This window comes from Sapajus apella, unplaced genomic scaffold (assembly GCF_009761245.1).
Source record: "Sapajus apella isolate SASKATOON/1434 unplaced genomic scaffold, GSC_monkey_1.0 scaffold5, whole genome shotgun sequence".
Taxonomy (NCBI): domain Eukaryota; kingdom Metazoa; phylum Chordata; class Mammalia; order Primates; family Cebidae; genus Sapajus; species Sapajus apella.
In genome coordinates this window covers 31,185,449-31,201,428 of record NW_022436945.1, presented here as the reverse complement: position 1 = coordinate 31,201,428, position 15,980 = coordinate 31,185,449, and the positions used below count along the sequence as shown (strand labels likewise).

The following is a 15,980-nucleotide window of genomic DNA, read 5'->3' as shown; positions in this document are numbered from 1 at the left end:
TAGGATACCAAATTATAAACAGAACCTAAGGCCATGCCAGGCAAGTGTTAAGTCATGCACTCCCTACACTTAAAAAATAAAATATGTTCTATCACAAGAGTTTTCTTTTTCTCTAGCAGCTAAACAAAACACTGGCCTAGAGAGAAGCAATATTAAAACAATTGCAACTGATCCAGCTCACAGACACTAACTGAACCCCTGCTACGCCAACCATAGTTACATCTTTGATTGCACAAGAGATTTCAGTAACTCTCTCCAGGTAAGACCACTAACCATGGACTGGTTCTGGCCACTTTACAGAGGCCCATGCACTTGTGTGCCTTCATCTCTGCTTCACATTTTGATGTATAGGGCCTAACTGGAATACATTAAATGTTAAGTCTCTGCCTCAAGGTGAACAGAGGTTATATGTAACATGCATGTTGCTCAATACACGTGTCAGGACTACCTTCACGAATATTCATAGCTCTTTCTGTAACCTGTTGAATATGCATGTTTAGCCAACCCATTCAGTATAAAGCTCCTACCCCAACCCCACCTCCTTTGAAGTGCCTGTCCCTGGCCCTTGCTGGAGGCTCCCTGCCTGTGAGATGGCCACCTTGAAGGCTGTATCTCCTTATAAGAAACTGCCACGTGTGTACCTATGCAACAATCTTGCATGTTCTTCACATGTACCCCAAAACCTAAAATGCAATAAAATAAATAAATGGAAAAAAAAAAAGTAGGTTAACCAAACAGAAAAAAAAAAAAGAAATAAAGTCTCCTTTTCTAAATGTATAGCTCCTGTGAGTTTTAAGTTAATACATACATGTAGGAAAGAAGTGATGAGATTCTGGATTGAGGCAGTGTTGTGGGGGAAAAGAAGAGGAAAGATAACTTGTAGGTGGCTTCTAAGATGTGGTGACTAACTAGGTATAGGTGGGTAGAAAAGGGAATGTCATCTGCTGAGACCTGGAGAAGAGTGTAGAAAAAAATATATTAGAAGAGCAGTAGATTGAGAATCAAATATGAAGGGGCTAAGAAGAGGGAGCTGACTGGAGACCTACTGGAAAGCTGGTACCCTGTTGGAAAACCATGAGACTGTAATGCTCCTCCTCTGTCAGATGTGTATTTATCCTCCAGTATCCATGGGCAGACCAGGTGCTAGTCAGCTGCAGCCTAGAAATCAAATGGGGTTCTCTTGAAACAGTACAAATCTCATTTTCTAAGGCCACTGCCCAAGTTCAGGTTCTTCAGATCTCTAGCCTGGATTACTCATCCTCCTAGCGAAGCTAAAATTTCACCTCCTCTGCACTCTTCCCATATCATTTACTACACACACACACACACACACACACACACACACACACACACACACACATATATTTTGAGACGGAGTCTCGCTCTGTTGCCAGGCTGGAGTGTAGTGGCATGATCTTTGCTCACTGCAACCTCCACCTCCCAGGTTCAAGAGATTCTCCTGCCTCAGCCTCCTGAGTAGCTGGGATTACAGATGCCTGCCATTACGCCTGGCTAACTTTTTGTATTTTTAGTAGAGACAGGGTTTCACTATGTTGGCCAGGCGGTCTCGAACTCCTGACCTCATGATCTGCCTGCCTCAGCTTCCCAAAGTGCTGGGATTACTGGTGTGAGCCACTGTGCCTGGCCTCTGTTGCCTTTTTTCTACTGAGTTGTTTATCTTTTATTATTGTCCATTATTATTGATTTGTTGGCATTTTAAACATTTTTGTTAAAATTATGTTTTGATACTAGTTTTTGTTATAGTATTACTAGTAGAGGGTCTTGACTGCAAGTTGTCCAGATTCTTGGCATTTTGAACAAAGAATTGGACAAAACGCCCAGCAAAGCAAAACAAGATTGAAGCAACGAAAGAACAAAAGCAGGGATTTATTGAAAACAAAAGTGCACTACACAGTGTGGGAGCTAGCCAATACAGAATCTTCTCAGGTCCAAATACCCTCTAGAGGCTTCCCATTGGCCACTTCATGCTCACCTCGTATAAATGAAGTAGTGGCCAGCAATCAGTTGCTTTCTGCAACCAATCAGAGGCTGAAGTGGAGTTACAAAGGTTACACTCCTATGCAAACATCTTCACCTTCACCTTCCTCTCTTCCTCTTCTTCTAAGGCCACCAGTTCTCTCTGATTGACCCCATCCTTATAACTTCAGTTAACCTTAATTACTTCCTAAAGATCCTATCTCCAAATACATACAGTCACATGAGTGTTAGGGCTTTGACATATGAATTTTGGGGAACACAATTCAGTCCATAGCTGTATATGAAGTTGCAAAGGTAAAAGCTAAGGTGAAGTTACAAAGTTGCACTTTCACACAAACAAAGATTTGTGTGAATCTCAATCAGTCAGATTTGTTGGACAGCCAATTTCCCAACTGCCATGCAGAAAAGTGGGGATTTACAAAGGGAGTAGCCTCTGGTCCTTTTGTTACTTAGGGTTTTCCTTTCAATTTAGTTCTGGGAAGTCAGCGTGAAACTGCCTTAGGTTCCCTGCCTCCAGACCCTATTCTCCTGCCTCAATATGAGTTGAAAATTTTCCTTTCCCTTTCAAAGCTGAATGAAAATACTAAACGACTATACAGGAGAAGGATGGAGGGAGGGTCCTGCCACCTTAGACCCCAAGCTGAACTGGAAAACTGCTAGGCCATGGCTCTGTGAATCTGCTAAATGGAGACAAATGAGAAAGGGGCACAAACCAGCTTGCTTTCCTAATGGTTCATGGTTTCCCTGCCTGATTATTGTAAGATGATACTCCCCATTAAAACTCTTTTTAATAGGTTGATTTTGTTTTGCTGACTGAATCAACTTAATCACATTAATCTAATACTGGAGTTCTTTTGATTTCACTGTCTTTGCTTCTTCTGCATTCTCAGATGTGCTGAATATAGCCTAATAAGGACCACAAATGTGGGCCTATAATGGAGGTTTTAGAAAGGTTTCTAAGAAGTACTTATTTGCTTTGAATGAATAAAAATCAGAAGATAACAACTTCATTAGATTTGTACCATAGTTATCCTTACAAACAGTGTTCAATTTTACCAACAGCTAGACTTTCTTCTTCCGTTGTCTTCTCCTAGAGCATACGCATTTCAAAGGCAGACTATGTTTTCTCCATTTCTGTGCCATTTCCCCAGGCTTCAAACAAAACCATAAATGTTGATGTGGATACCAGGACAGTGTTTCAGGCAATTTAGATGCAATATAAAATAAACTGATGCCGTAGTGAAAGAAGTTGAAGCCACTTTGCCAAGATACCTGGTTCTGGTAAGATATTTTAGTGTTTGGTTTTTCACTATTGAATGCAATGACATCTATCATTTTTTTTCTGGAAAAAGTATCTTTAGTAGTTTTATGTTTTATGTTCCGTTTAATGTATAGATACCATTTGAATCTCCTCTTTTATTGTTTCTAACAATTGGAATTTGTCTTCTTTTTTTCCTACTGTAGTTCTTTACTTTCTTCCTTGATCATTATTTTTGGTAATAAGATAACTTCTCAAATATACATGGTTTTCTTAGTCAGGACTCTCTTGATTGTAGGTGACAGAAATTAAGCCCAAACAGACTTATGGGTGACAAAAGGCAAAATAATATGACTACTCTGAAAAGATCAATCTTTTAATAGACACGCCTAGATTTAAGAGCCTACATGACATCAAAGAAAACTATGTCCTTGTCTCTGCTTCCCTCTGAGTTGACTTCATTGTCAAGTTGATTTTCCTTCAACTTTAGTCCATATTTCACCAGGTTAGCAAGACCAGCCTGTAGAAAGTGCCTCTTGCTTGATACTTTCAATTTAATGATCCAGGCTTGATTCTCACTGGATCAAATTTGCTTGCACAAAAATTCTTAAGCTAATCATTTAGTTTAAGAGACAGATTGGCCAAGTTTGGGTCATTCACTCACTCTTGTTTGAATGGAGAGTTCTGAAAGGAATGTATGCAACATTGTTACAGCATGTAGCTAGCATAGTAGAGGAGGACAGGAAAGGGCACACCGCCTGCCCCACCACACACACAGCGGAAGTGTTGGGTGAACATCAGGGGATGGTTGGGCTGTTAACTGTCTCTCTAGAGTAATAATTGGTTACAGTCAGCACCAGGAAAGGGCAGTCTCCCAATAGATAGAAAACACCTGAAACTGGTGATCAGCAGCTTCCTGATAAGATCTCAAGAGTTGGGCAAGTAAGCTCAAGCAAGCACATGCAGACAGCAGCCCACACCAAGGGAAGAATCGGGGGAGTAATGAAAAATCCCGGAAATATGCCAACATGTAAAGCCCCAAGTCAAAAGGTCAAACCATGCACTTGATCTCTTAAGTCACCCACTTGGCCCTCTTCCAAGTTTACTTTACTTCCTTTCATTCATCTCTGCCATATGCCTCTTGGTTGAAATCTTACTTCCAAGGAGACAAGGATTGAGGTTGTTGTAGACTCGTATGGATACAGATTTGCAGCCGGTAACAGGATGAACCTCATTTGAGACTCTGTGTATTGCGATAAAAAGAACAAGGTATGGATGCCAGGGACAGCCAAAAATTTGATTCTACTACTCTCTCTCTTGCTCTCTCTCTCTCTCTCTCTCTCTCTCTATATATATATATATATATATATAATACTTTTTATATTTTGAATTCTTTCCGTGCCTGCCAATTAATGTCTATTTGATAAGAATTTCTATAGGGTCAAGGTCAATTCCTGAGCTTATTTTAATTGAAGGTAAGAAAATCCTAGTGTAACACAAACCTCAGAGCTGAAGCAGTTGACTACCAAGAGACCATATTCCATTTGGCTAGAAATTGGCAGATGGAACAAGAATTGATTCCAGAGTTATTGATGACTTGCCTCTCCCCCTGTTTTCAAGGGGGATTCTACTGAACCATCAAGTAATCGATTTGCTCATTTCTGCTTCCATCAGTGATTAATAATTCTGTGGTCAGATAGGGTATCTTTGCAATTGCTAAGTGCTAAGTCATTCATCTCATTAGGAATACATTCCTACTTTTATTTGCTGCCTGAAAAGAATGCACCATGAGCTCTGCAGTTATAGCTTGAGTATGAGGTCTTAATTAAGAAATGAAAATTATTGTTACCTTTAAAAATTGGTAATGTTAGAAAAACTTGAAGACTTTGGAATGGGTACACGTTCAGTGGAATGCTGAAGACTGGGGATTATCTGATGCTGTGTCAATGTACCTTTGTCTTTGACTAGGCTATTTTTTAAACTCTTGAAGTTGTAAATAAATAATAGCAATGCAACTAATTCTTATCTATTACTTCTCCATTGATGATGTGACAAATTTTGACACATTTCATGACTTAAAATAACACATTTCTTAACTTATAGTTCTGGAGGTCAGAAGTCCCACACAGGTCTCCCCGGGATAAAATCAAGGTCTGGAGGGCTCTACTCCTTTATAGAGGCTCTAGTGGAGAATTCATTTTTTTTTTCTTTCTAGCTTTAGACCTCACCTTTGATTATTAGACTCCTTTCTCCATCTTCAAAGCCAGCAATGTTGCATCTTTCTGAACATTTCTCCATAGACACAACCCTCTCTGACTCTCTTCTGCCATACTCTTCCACATTTTTTTTTTTTTTTTTGAGACGAAATCTCGCTCTGTCTCCCAGTTTGGAGTGCAGAGGCACAATCTCCACTCACTGCAACCTCCACATCCTGGGTTCAAGTGATTCTCCTGCCACAGCCTCCTGAGTAGCTGGGTTTACAGGTGTGCCACCACACCTGGCTAATTTTTTTTTGTATTTTTAGTAGAGATGGGATTTCATCATGTTAGCCAGGCTGGTCTCAAACTCCTGACCTCAGGTGATCCTCCTGCCTCAGCATCCGGTAGTGCTGGGATTACAGGCCTGAGCCACCGTGCCTGGCCCAGCCTTTTCCACTTTTAAAGACTTGTGATTATTTTAAACCCAGTTGGATAAGCTGGGGTACTTTCCCTATAATAAGGTCAGATGATTAGCAATCTTAATTCCACCTGTAACCTTAATTCCCCTTTGTCATGTAATTTAACAAATTCACAGGTTCTGAGGATTAGGATGTGGACTTTTTGGGATGAGAAGCAGGGAAGGGTAGTATTATTCTGCTTACCACATCTATAGACATGCAAACAAATTCTGCCAAATGGAGACTAAATTGACTTTTCTACCTATCTACTCCTACATTAAAAATCCACTTTTCTTTCTATTTGTAAGTTCATGTCAATATTCCTTTATTCTATATAAATTTATAGTCTTTGAATGGGGTGTGGTGGTTCACTCCCATAATCCCTGCACTTTGGGAGGCTGAGGCAGGAGGATCATTTGAGGCCAGTAGTTTAAGACCAGTCTGAGCAACATAATGAGACTCCTGCCTCTAAAAAAAAAAAAAAAATTCTTTTTTTAACTAGCCAAGCATGGTGGTGCACACCAATAGTTCTAGCTAGGATTGCTTGATCCCAGGAATTCAAGGCTATACTGAGCTATGATTGTGCCACTGCATTCCAGCCTGGGCAAGAGAGCAGACCTTGTCTCTTTAAAAAAAAAAAAAAAAGAGAGAGAGAGAGAAAATCTTGACTTCTCCATTGACTCAGTGTCAACAGCCTTCCCAGTCCCCACATTAATTGAGCTACACAAAATCTTTGACATGTATTTATTTTATAGATAATATAAAATAATTCTTTATTTTATAAATATTACATATCTATAATGTCAAATTTTACCTTTTTTGAAAATTTATCAGAGACTTAGCTACTAAAGATAGAAAAAAATATGTAAAAAATATGTACACTAGACATATATTCTAGGGCTTCAGAAACTGCATCTGTCCCCCACTCTCTTCCATCTTCTTATAAATGTCAACATGCACAGGAGATGGACCTCGCTGGGACTGTAATGGCTGCTGGTTGCAAGTTGGAGATCAGAGTATCTCTCCCTGACACTTGAAACTCAACTTTGCACCATAATCAACTCGAGAATTGTTTAAAATCACCTGCTCATTACTCTAACTGGGTCCTAGAGAAATTTTACAATCCACTTTTTTCCCTGGTTTTCAAAGTTGTTTATTTGAGTAGTTTCTAGCCATTATCATGTTTGCTCCTGAGGCATGCCAAGAAAGAGAAAAAATTCTTGGACTAATTACAGAGTACACTGACATGGAGGTGAGCTCCTGGCAGGCTCAGGGTATAGCTAGTAAACAGGAGAGTTTTGAAGCTGAGGGGAGTGGTGGCCCAGCAACAGTAGGCCCCAGAGCAGGCCTCAAAGCATGTCCCACATAGCCATGTACAGAGAAGTGTGTCTCAGCATGGGGTGGGGGGAGGGGAAACACAGACAGATGTCTCCACAGCAGTGCCTCCCAGCCCACCTGGCCTGTACCCTCTTAGCTATGCCCTTCCTACTCCTCTGGAGAGGCCACTACCCCAACAATAGCCAAGACAGTGGCTCTCTTGTGCATGCATGTACATGTGTGTATGTAGACACACACACCTTCCTTGCATACAGCTCCAGGAAAAGCAGCCCCAGCAGAGCCACAGGGGCTTTCTCTGTGGGTGGATAGTGCACTTATATATACACACCCCACTCAGGACTCAGATCCAAGCAGAAATACCTCCTGCAGCCTTGCCTGTCACCAATACAGTAGGAGAGGGTCCTGAATGGGGAAGCGGGGTGTCCACCAGAGGCCTTAGTAGGCCAGACATGTGGCAGTGGCCCATGGCAGATTCACCAGTTGCCTGTCACTGCTTTGAGTCACTCAGGAGGCTCTGGGCCAGAAAGATGCCTAAGATCTGGAGGACTATCTGGAGGAAATACTCACAAAGACCTTGCTTGTAACAATCAAGTTGTCAAGCAGCCATTTCTCAAACTGACACGTGCAGCCTTTGGCATGGATGGATCCCTGCTGCTCCAGCTCCAGTTTAAGCCAGACATCACAGTAATGCAGTCATTGTCCCAGTTAACACCCGAGGTTCGTTGTCTCATGCCAAGGAAATCAAGGACATAGAAACACACACAAGGAGTGAGTTTAAGAACAGAGGTTTAATATGTGAAAGAAGGAGAAAAGAAAATAGCTCTCTCTCCTGCAGAGAGAGAGGGACACTCGAGTGGGTCTTCTGGTCCTGTGATGAAGTGCGGGTGGGACAGGGGTATTTATAGACTGGCTTGAGGAGGTGGTGCCTGATTTACATAGGGCCCAAAGATTGCTTGGACCAGGTGAGACGTTTACATAGTGCATAAGAAAGCTGGCCGTCCCACCCTAGTCTTCCGTTATGCAAGTGGCTTCTCTACTTGACCAGCTCCATATTGTCTGCTCCTTACTGTATACGTGGTTGGCTAGGAAAAAGGAAGATGGAGCCACCATGTTGAACATGCCTAGCCCCTAGATAGCCTTTTCCTATTGGAACAGCTGCTGGCATTCACCCATGCAAGCTTCTAGCTTGCTTATCTATGTCTGCAGCTCAATTTTACTGGCTGCTTTGTGTTAGAAAAGAAACTATTTTGGGGCTGCTTTTCTTTAAAAGGAAAACCTTATCTAGGACTTCCTTATCCTTGCTAAATTCCTTATGCTTCCTTACCCTAAATAATTTCTTTTTAACTCCTATATCAATAGCCATACTGGGTGCTGAGGGCATCTTCTGCAGGGCCCCTGATGCAGCAGGAGAAGAGTAATGCTCAGTGCTCCCATCTTGGGTTCAAGTCAGAGCTGTTGAAGTAGATGCGGAGGTTCCAGTCATTGGGCCCTTGGGCTCTGCAGCAAGACCAATATTCCTAAGCAAAATCAATGAGCTTCTGGAGGTCAATGTTGTCATGGTAGGTCTTGACATTGTGGTTGCTAAAGTGGTTGAGCTGGTCTTGAATTCAGTCTTTGAAGACAAAGACCAGGATCCCTATTGCCAGCTCCAGGAAGAAGATCAGGCCAAAGAATATGGAGAAAAACTTGAACAGAATGGTGTTCCCCTAGAGGGTCCTGATACAGTCAGCAAAGCCTGGCACCAACATGATGCCTCCATCAACCACAAATGGCCACCCAGCTCTGTCAGCCCTGATCATCCCAGGCCCAGAGGCTGATGGCCAGGAACAGGGACCCCAGCACCCAGAAGACAAGGTTAAAAGCAAACAGGAAGTATTTCCCACAGTAGCAGACCTCAGCTTCCTGGAAGCGCCCATGCTTGCCAGGCATGGGCAATAGCCATCCATGGGCCCAGGAACCAGAGCTGAGATCAGGAGGCTGGGCTGACTCCTCCCACTCCTGTGGGCCACCCTGGGCTAGAGCTGCCTGCAGCCTAGCCTGGAGGCTGTGGCTTCATGCCCTGACCCACAATCTTCTTAAAAAGAAAGCTGGTAGGTTGCAACCACCCTGCCTTCTACCTTTGACCCACAAATAATGTTTTGCAAGATTACATGAAATTTCTAAGCATTTCTGCTTACAAGTGTAAAGTATCCAGTCACTCTTCACAAGGACATAGGAAAGGAGAGTTCTCCATTCTGATGTGTGACAATTACCCTAGCTCTGTTCTCTTTCATGTCAAACACCTCAATTCACCCTGATAGAATAACTTACTATATAAACTTTACCCTACTTATTGAAACACAACTACCCAATAGACAAAAATTTCTAGTAGTCTAGAACCAACAAGGAAATGGGAGACAATGAACTTGACACAGTTATGTCACCAATCCAAATTCTTTTTATTACATTATCACAGAAGAGCTGGACAGCAGCTCTATAGATTAAGATTGTGCTGTGCAGCTGTGCTTTAAATATAACAACATCTCAGTGAAATCAAAATGTGGATAAATAATAAGAATATGAATATCACATAATGGGATTTGTAGGCTTGTTAGAAATCTGAAAAGTTAGTTTTGGGTGCTGAATAGTATTTATTTTATTATTTTATTTTATTTTGAGACAGGGTCTCACTTTGTTGCCCAGGCTGGAGTGCAGTGGCGTGATCTCTGCTCACTGCAACCACCACCTCCTGGGTTCAAGCGATTCTCATGCCTCAGCCTTAAGGGTAGCTGGAACTACCGGTGCGTGCCACCACGCCCAGCTAATTTTTGAGACAGGGCTCTACCATGTTGGGCAGGCTGGTCTTCAACTCATGACCTCAAGTGATCTGCCCACCTCAGCGTTCCAAAGTGCTGGGATTACAGGCATGAGCCACAATGTATTTTTACTTATGATTAAGTTCCAAAGGAATAATTTTTATACTTATTTTTCTATCATCTACCATTAGTGAAGAGTCCATCAGAAGGCACTGCTTCTCTTTTAGCACTCCTGTGCCTATATAGTAGCTGGCTAATGCAGACATGACCACCCCAGGCCTGATGTTGTAAAGGAGGGGATGTTCATGAAACCTCAGAAAAAGGAAATCATGTAGAGAGGGCTCTGTCGGCAGCAGCTGTAACTTTTGGTCAGGGAGGCAGCCATTCCTGCAGCATTCCTACAGGAAGGAAGCCAGGGATAAAAAAACTCAACCTCAAAACTGGCTGTACCTGTAGTCCCAGCTACTCGGGAGGCTGAATCAGGAGGACTGTTTGAGACCAGAAGTTTGAGGCTGTAGTACAATATGATCACCTTTGTGAAAAGCCACAGCACTCCAGCCCAGGGAATACAGGGAGACTTGTCTCTAAATATAACAACAATAAGAACCCAACCTTTTTATTCCTACCTTCCTCTGATCTCCTACCAGTGATCCCCATTGGTCAAATCCAAATTGAAGCCAGAGAGCAAGTAAATCCATTAAAGCATCCCAAGCAGGCCAAATTTCCAGGGTCAAGAACAGGATGGAGACGTGTGGAGAATGAACCTGGAGAGGCAAACAGAAGATATTCAGCACAAACCCTATGAGATGGATAATATTATTGTACCCATTTCATATATGTGGGAATTGAGATGCAGAGGGGTTAAATAATGTGCCTATAGATAACAGGGGGATAAAAGTGGCATTTAAATCCAGAGTCTGTGTTTAATCACTGTCTATACTGCTACTACTTTTTTCTCCATGATGTCTCCCACATAGTGCCATATGGAATAGAGGTCCTCAATAAATACATTTTAAAAGAAAAAAGAAACAAAGAGGAGATTAAGTAAGCTATTTATGAAGACTTTAAGTTAGTTCTCTAGAACAGTGGTTGCCAACTTTTTGGCATCAGGGATTGGTTTTATGTAAGACGATTTTTCCACAACAGGAGTAGGCGATGGTTTGGGGATAAAACTGTTCCACCTGAGATCATCAGGCGTTAGAGTCTCATAAGGAGCATGTGACCTAGATTCTTTGAATGTGCAGTTTATAATAGGGTTTAAGCTCATATGAGAATCTAATGCCACTGCTGATCCGATAGGAGGCAGAGCTCAGGTGGTAATGCTTGCTCACTCACCATTCACCTCCTGCTGTGAAACCCAGTTCCTGATAGGTCAGTACCGGTCTGTGGACTGGGGGTCTGTGGGCTGGGGGTTGGGGACCCCTGCTGTATTAGTCCATTCACACGCTGCTCTAAAGAACTACCCGAGACTGGGTAATTTATAAAGGAAAGACAATTTATTGACTCACAGTTCCACAGGGCTGGCGAGGCCTCAGGAAACTTAGAATCATGGCAGAAGGGGAAGCAAATACATCCTTCTTCACATGATGGCAAGGAGGAGAAATGCCAAGCAACAAAGGGATAAGTCTTTTATAAAACCGTAAGATCTCATGAGAACTCACTGTCAGCTCCTCCCCACAGCTTCTAGCATCCACCATTCTTCTTTCTGTCTCTATGGATAAAAGAAATACTTTATCTGAATTAAATTTAAGAGAACTTAATTGAGCAATGAACAACTCACAAATCGAGCAGCCTTTCCAGCCAGAGTGGGCTCAGAGGCTCCAGTGCAGCCATGTGGTGGAAGAAGATTTATGGACAGAAAAGGAAAGTGATGTACAGAAAACAAGTGAGGCACAGAAACAGCCTCACTGGTTACAGCTTGGTGTTTGGCTTATTTGAACATAGTTCAAACCATTGGCTACAGTTGATTGGCCAAAACTCAGTGACTGGCACAAGTGTAGGCTACGGTCTGTTTACACCTCCACTTGTTATAGTTCACTATATACACAGAAACCCTTAGACCAAACTTAAAACATGTAAGGAGGCAGCTTTAGGCTAAACTTGATTTAACACTGTGAATTTCACTACGCTAGGTACCTCATATGAGTGAAATCATACAATATTTTTCCCTTCGTGTCTGACTTATTTCACTTAGCATAAAGTCTTCAAGATTCATCATTCAAGATTCATGTTAGGATTTTATTCCTTTTTTGAGGCTGAATAATATTTCATTGTATGTATAGACCACATTTTCTGTATTCATTCCTCCATCAAAGGGACATTTGAATTGTTTCCACCTCTTGGCTATGGTGAATAATGCTGCTATGAACACTGGTGTGCAAAATATCTGTTTGCTAAGAATTAAAAGTGCTCTTGCTTTTAATTCTTTTAAGTACATACTCAGAAGTGAAATTTCTGGATCATATTGTAATTCTATGTTTAATATTTTGAGCAAGCTTTATACCATTTTTCCATAGCAGCTGTACCATTTTAGATTCCCACTAGCAATGCTCATGGATTCCAATTCCTCCACTTCTTCACCAGCACTTTTATTTCCTGGAGTTTGTTTTGCTTTGTTTATTATATGTATCCTAATGGGGGTGAAGTGGTATCGCGTTGTAGTTTTCATTTGTATTTTCCCAGTGACTACTGATATTGGGCCTCTTTTCAGGTGCCTACTGGCCATTTGTGTCTTCTTTGGAGAACTGTCTATGCAAGTCATTCACCTCTTTTTTAATCAGATTGTTTGCTTTTTTGTTGTTGAATTGTAAAAGTTCTTTATATGTTGTGGGGATTAATCTCTTATCAGATATATGATGTGGAGATCTTTTCCCCATTCTGTGGGTTGTCTTTTCATTGTCAATAATATCTTTTGATACACAAAAGTCATATATCAAAAGTTTTATAAAGTCCAATTTATCTATTTTTTCTTTTGTTGCCTGTGGTTTTGCTGTCATATCCAAGACATCATTGGAAAATCCAGATTGAGTGCTCAATAAATACCTTTTGAGGATCAAACACCTAAAGAGCTAAAACTATAAAACTCTTAGATGATAACAAAGAAAAAGCTTCTATTTACAGAATTAGGTACTGAGAGGGCAACAACAACAACAAAAGCTAAATCTTCCTTTCAAGGTCAGTCACAAAGTGTGATACAGAAGCTAATACAAACAGGAAACAAACGTGCTGTCAAAAATGACATATCAAGTGCTTTTGGAAAGTTGAAAGGAATGGCAGGTCAGGGAGGATTTCATGAATGCCATTTGAGCAAGCTTTTGAGGGATATTTAGAACTTGGACTATGGACATGAATATAAATAGGCTGAAAGCATATTGTTGGCATGCATGGGAACTAGTGCTAGTTCCATAGCTAACACGTTGAGTATGTATGTATAATGGAGGAGCAGGAGTTAACACTGAAAATACAAGCCTGATGCTTGCATGGGAGAGAGAACAAACCAGATAATACTTAAATCTAAGACATCCCTAGCACAAGCATTCCAAATTACCTTCCTGGGATATTAACATTTCTGTTAATAACCAGAAACCTGGGAAATCTATCCTTCCGTAGACTACTAAGAACACTCCCTCTTGCAAAATGAAATTTTTCTAAAAGAAAAGGAAACTTACATAAATTCTGGTGGTTTGTAGTTTCACCTTGTTCCATAGTAGGCTTGGGAAGGATCACCTGGCATTCCTTGGTCCCAGGCTGGCTTAGGAGCTCCTCTTAGGTCTGATAAGCTTGTGCTCCAGCTAAGCCACCCCGGGAGGCTGAAACCTAACTGTATTGCTTTATTAAGGCCTAGATGGCTTTCCACAGCAAGTGAGGTGCAGATGCTAAGGTCTTTGGTCTGGATCTCCCCACATTTTCCATTAAGGGTCATCCTGCTATTTCTGAGTACGCTCTCTCAGTTTAGCTTCCCACAAGGCTCCACAGCTTCCCACATGTACTACGTAACATTTTAGGGAAAACCCAAGCATTTCTTCTGAGATGTGTGACAATATTAGCATGTCTTTAAAAGCAATTTATAAAAATATACAAAAGGGTACATGTTGTCTGTAAAACATTTCGGCATACATAGGTAAACAATAATAATTGTTATTAAAGCTACCATAATCTATTGAGAGATCATCTCTGTTAGCAATCTGGTATTTATTTTTTTGAATCTTATTCTATGCATATATATCACATACATCCTAAAAGTCCTGCTTTTAGTAAGTCCAATGGCTGTGTCTAGAAGTCCTCCAAGAAGTGTCTCTTATACTTGAAAAACCTCCGTAGGACTGGGTTTCCTTGTCTGCCAAGTGGGGAGAATAAAAATAAACACTCGGCCGGGCGCGGTGGCTCAAGCCTGTAATCCCAGCACTTTGGGAGGCCGAGGCGGGTGGATCACGAGGTCAAGAGATCGAGACCATCCTGGTCAACATGGTGAAACCCCGTCTCTACTAAAATTACAAAACATTAGCTGGGCATGGTGGCACGTGCCTGTAATCCTAGCTACTCAGGAGGCTGAGGCAGGAGAATTGCCTGAACCCAGGAGGCGGAGGTTGCAGTGAGCCGAGATCGCGCCATTGCACTCCAGCCTGGGTAACATAAGTGAAACTCCGTCTCAAAAATAAATAAATAAATAAATAAAAAATAAAAAAAAAAATAAACACTCAAATAATGTCTATTATCATTAGCATTATTATTAAACCAGTCTTTCCGCTTCAGTCATCACATGGCTGTATTTCTGTCTGGCAGCAGCTTCCTCTCATTTAAATCTTCTGCCTGCGAGCCCTTTGACAAAGCCTCATACTGGCCACTGCAAAAAACCTTAACATCGTTGCCAAAGGACATTGTCCATCTAAAGCCCCTAGTTCTTCCAAACCTCCTTGTGCTCTGTTATGAACAGAAGTCGGGAAAAGAGCCCACTTCAGACCACATGTGATTAATGAGCTTTGCAGAGAAGCTCCATCTTCATTAGAAGTGGATTCACTGTGAAGTTAATGAACTTAGGCTTCAGTTTCATTTACTTGCATGGGCTCTTTCCAAGACCATGGTAAAGGTCCTGGAAAGGGTGTGTTGTCTTCATAATTAAGACTGCCACATCCTTCTTTAGCTTCCTCTCAATGAGGTTTCCTCTGTGCCAACGGGCCATAGTGGTTGCAGGAATTTTAAGGATCCAGCAAAGGAGACTGAGTACAAATACACTTCATTTATGCTTATTGGGATGCAGTTAGGTGGTCTCTAATCACTTTGATGTATAGCTAACTTATTTAGCTATATTAAGATATTCAGGTTTTGGAATGGGCTCCAAGAATATTCCTGCCACCATGGTGTGGACTTCCCAGTGTCATAATATGAAGGCACAAGACTAGAGGTGATTTGAACATAACCTACAACACCTACCAGTGAAATAAATCTAAAATGTATGGAACTAGAAGCAGCTCTGTAAAAAATTCTTCCAGCCATCAGACGTGAGTTTTTACGAAGATCTAGTCAGAATAGAATTTCTCTCCAGTCAGCAATACACTTAATAATGCAGCATATACAGTAAAAAATGGACCATCATCCACTGTTTGATAAACTGACTAATAAGAGGAGTATATGATATGAATACTTTAGAAAGAAAATTTCTGCCTAAATTTTTTGCTACTTGAACATTCAACACTGACACTAATGAAGATAACATAAACTTTATAACATCCTACCACTGTGAGTTCCATAAATTCAAAATTTATGTATTCACCACATAAGAATACTTACTTGAGAGGCCATGAAATCTTATAGCCCATATGTTAAAGAAACTTGATTGAGGCTTTCTCAAATTTGACAATAATTTGAAAATTTTAATTACCAATATTGTCATGTAGGCCAGGCGTGGTGGCTCATGCCTGTAATCCCAGCACTTTGG

At 41.2% G+C, this 15,980-nt stretch overlaps 1 pseudogene; it reads right to left on the bottom strand.

The window, feature by feature from the left end:
- Positions 1–7,723: 7,723 nt before the first annotated feature.
- On the bottom strand, positions 7,724–9,179 carry LOC116548819 (annotated as a pseudogene).
- Positions 9,180–15,980: the final 6,801 nt, after the last annotated feature.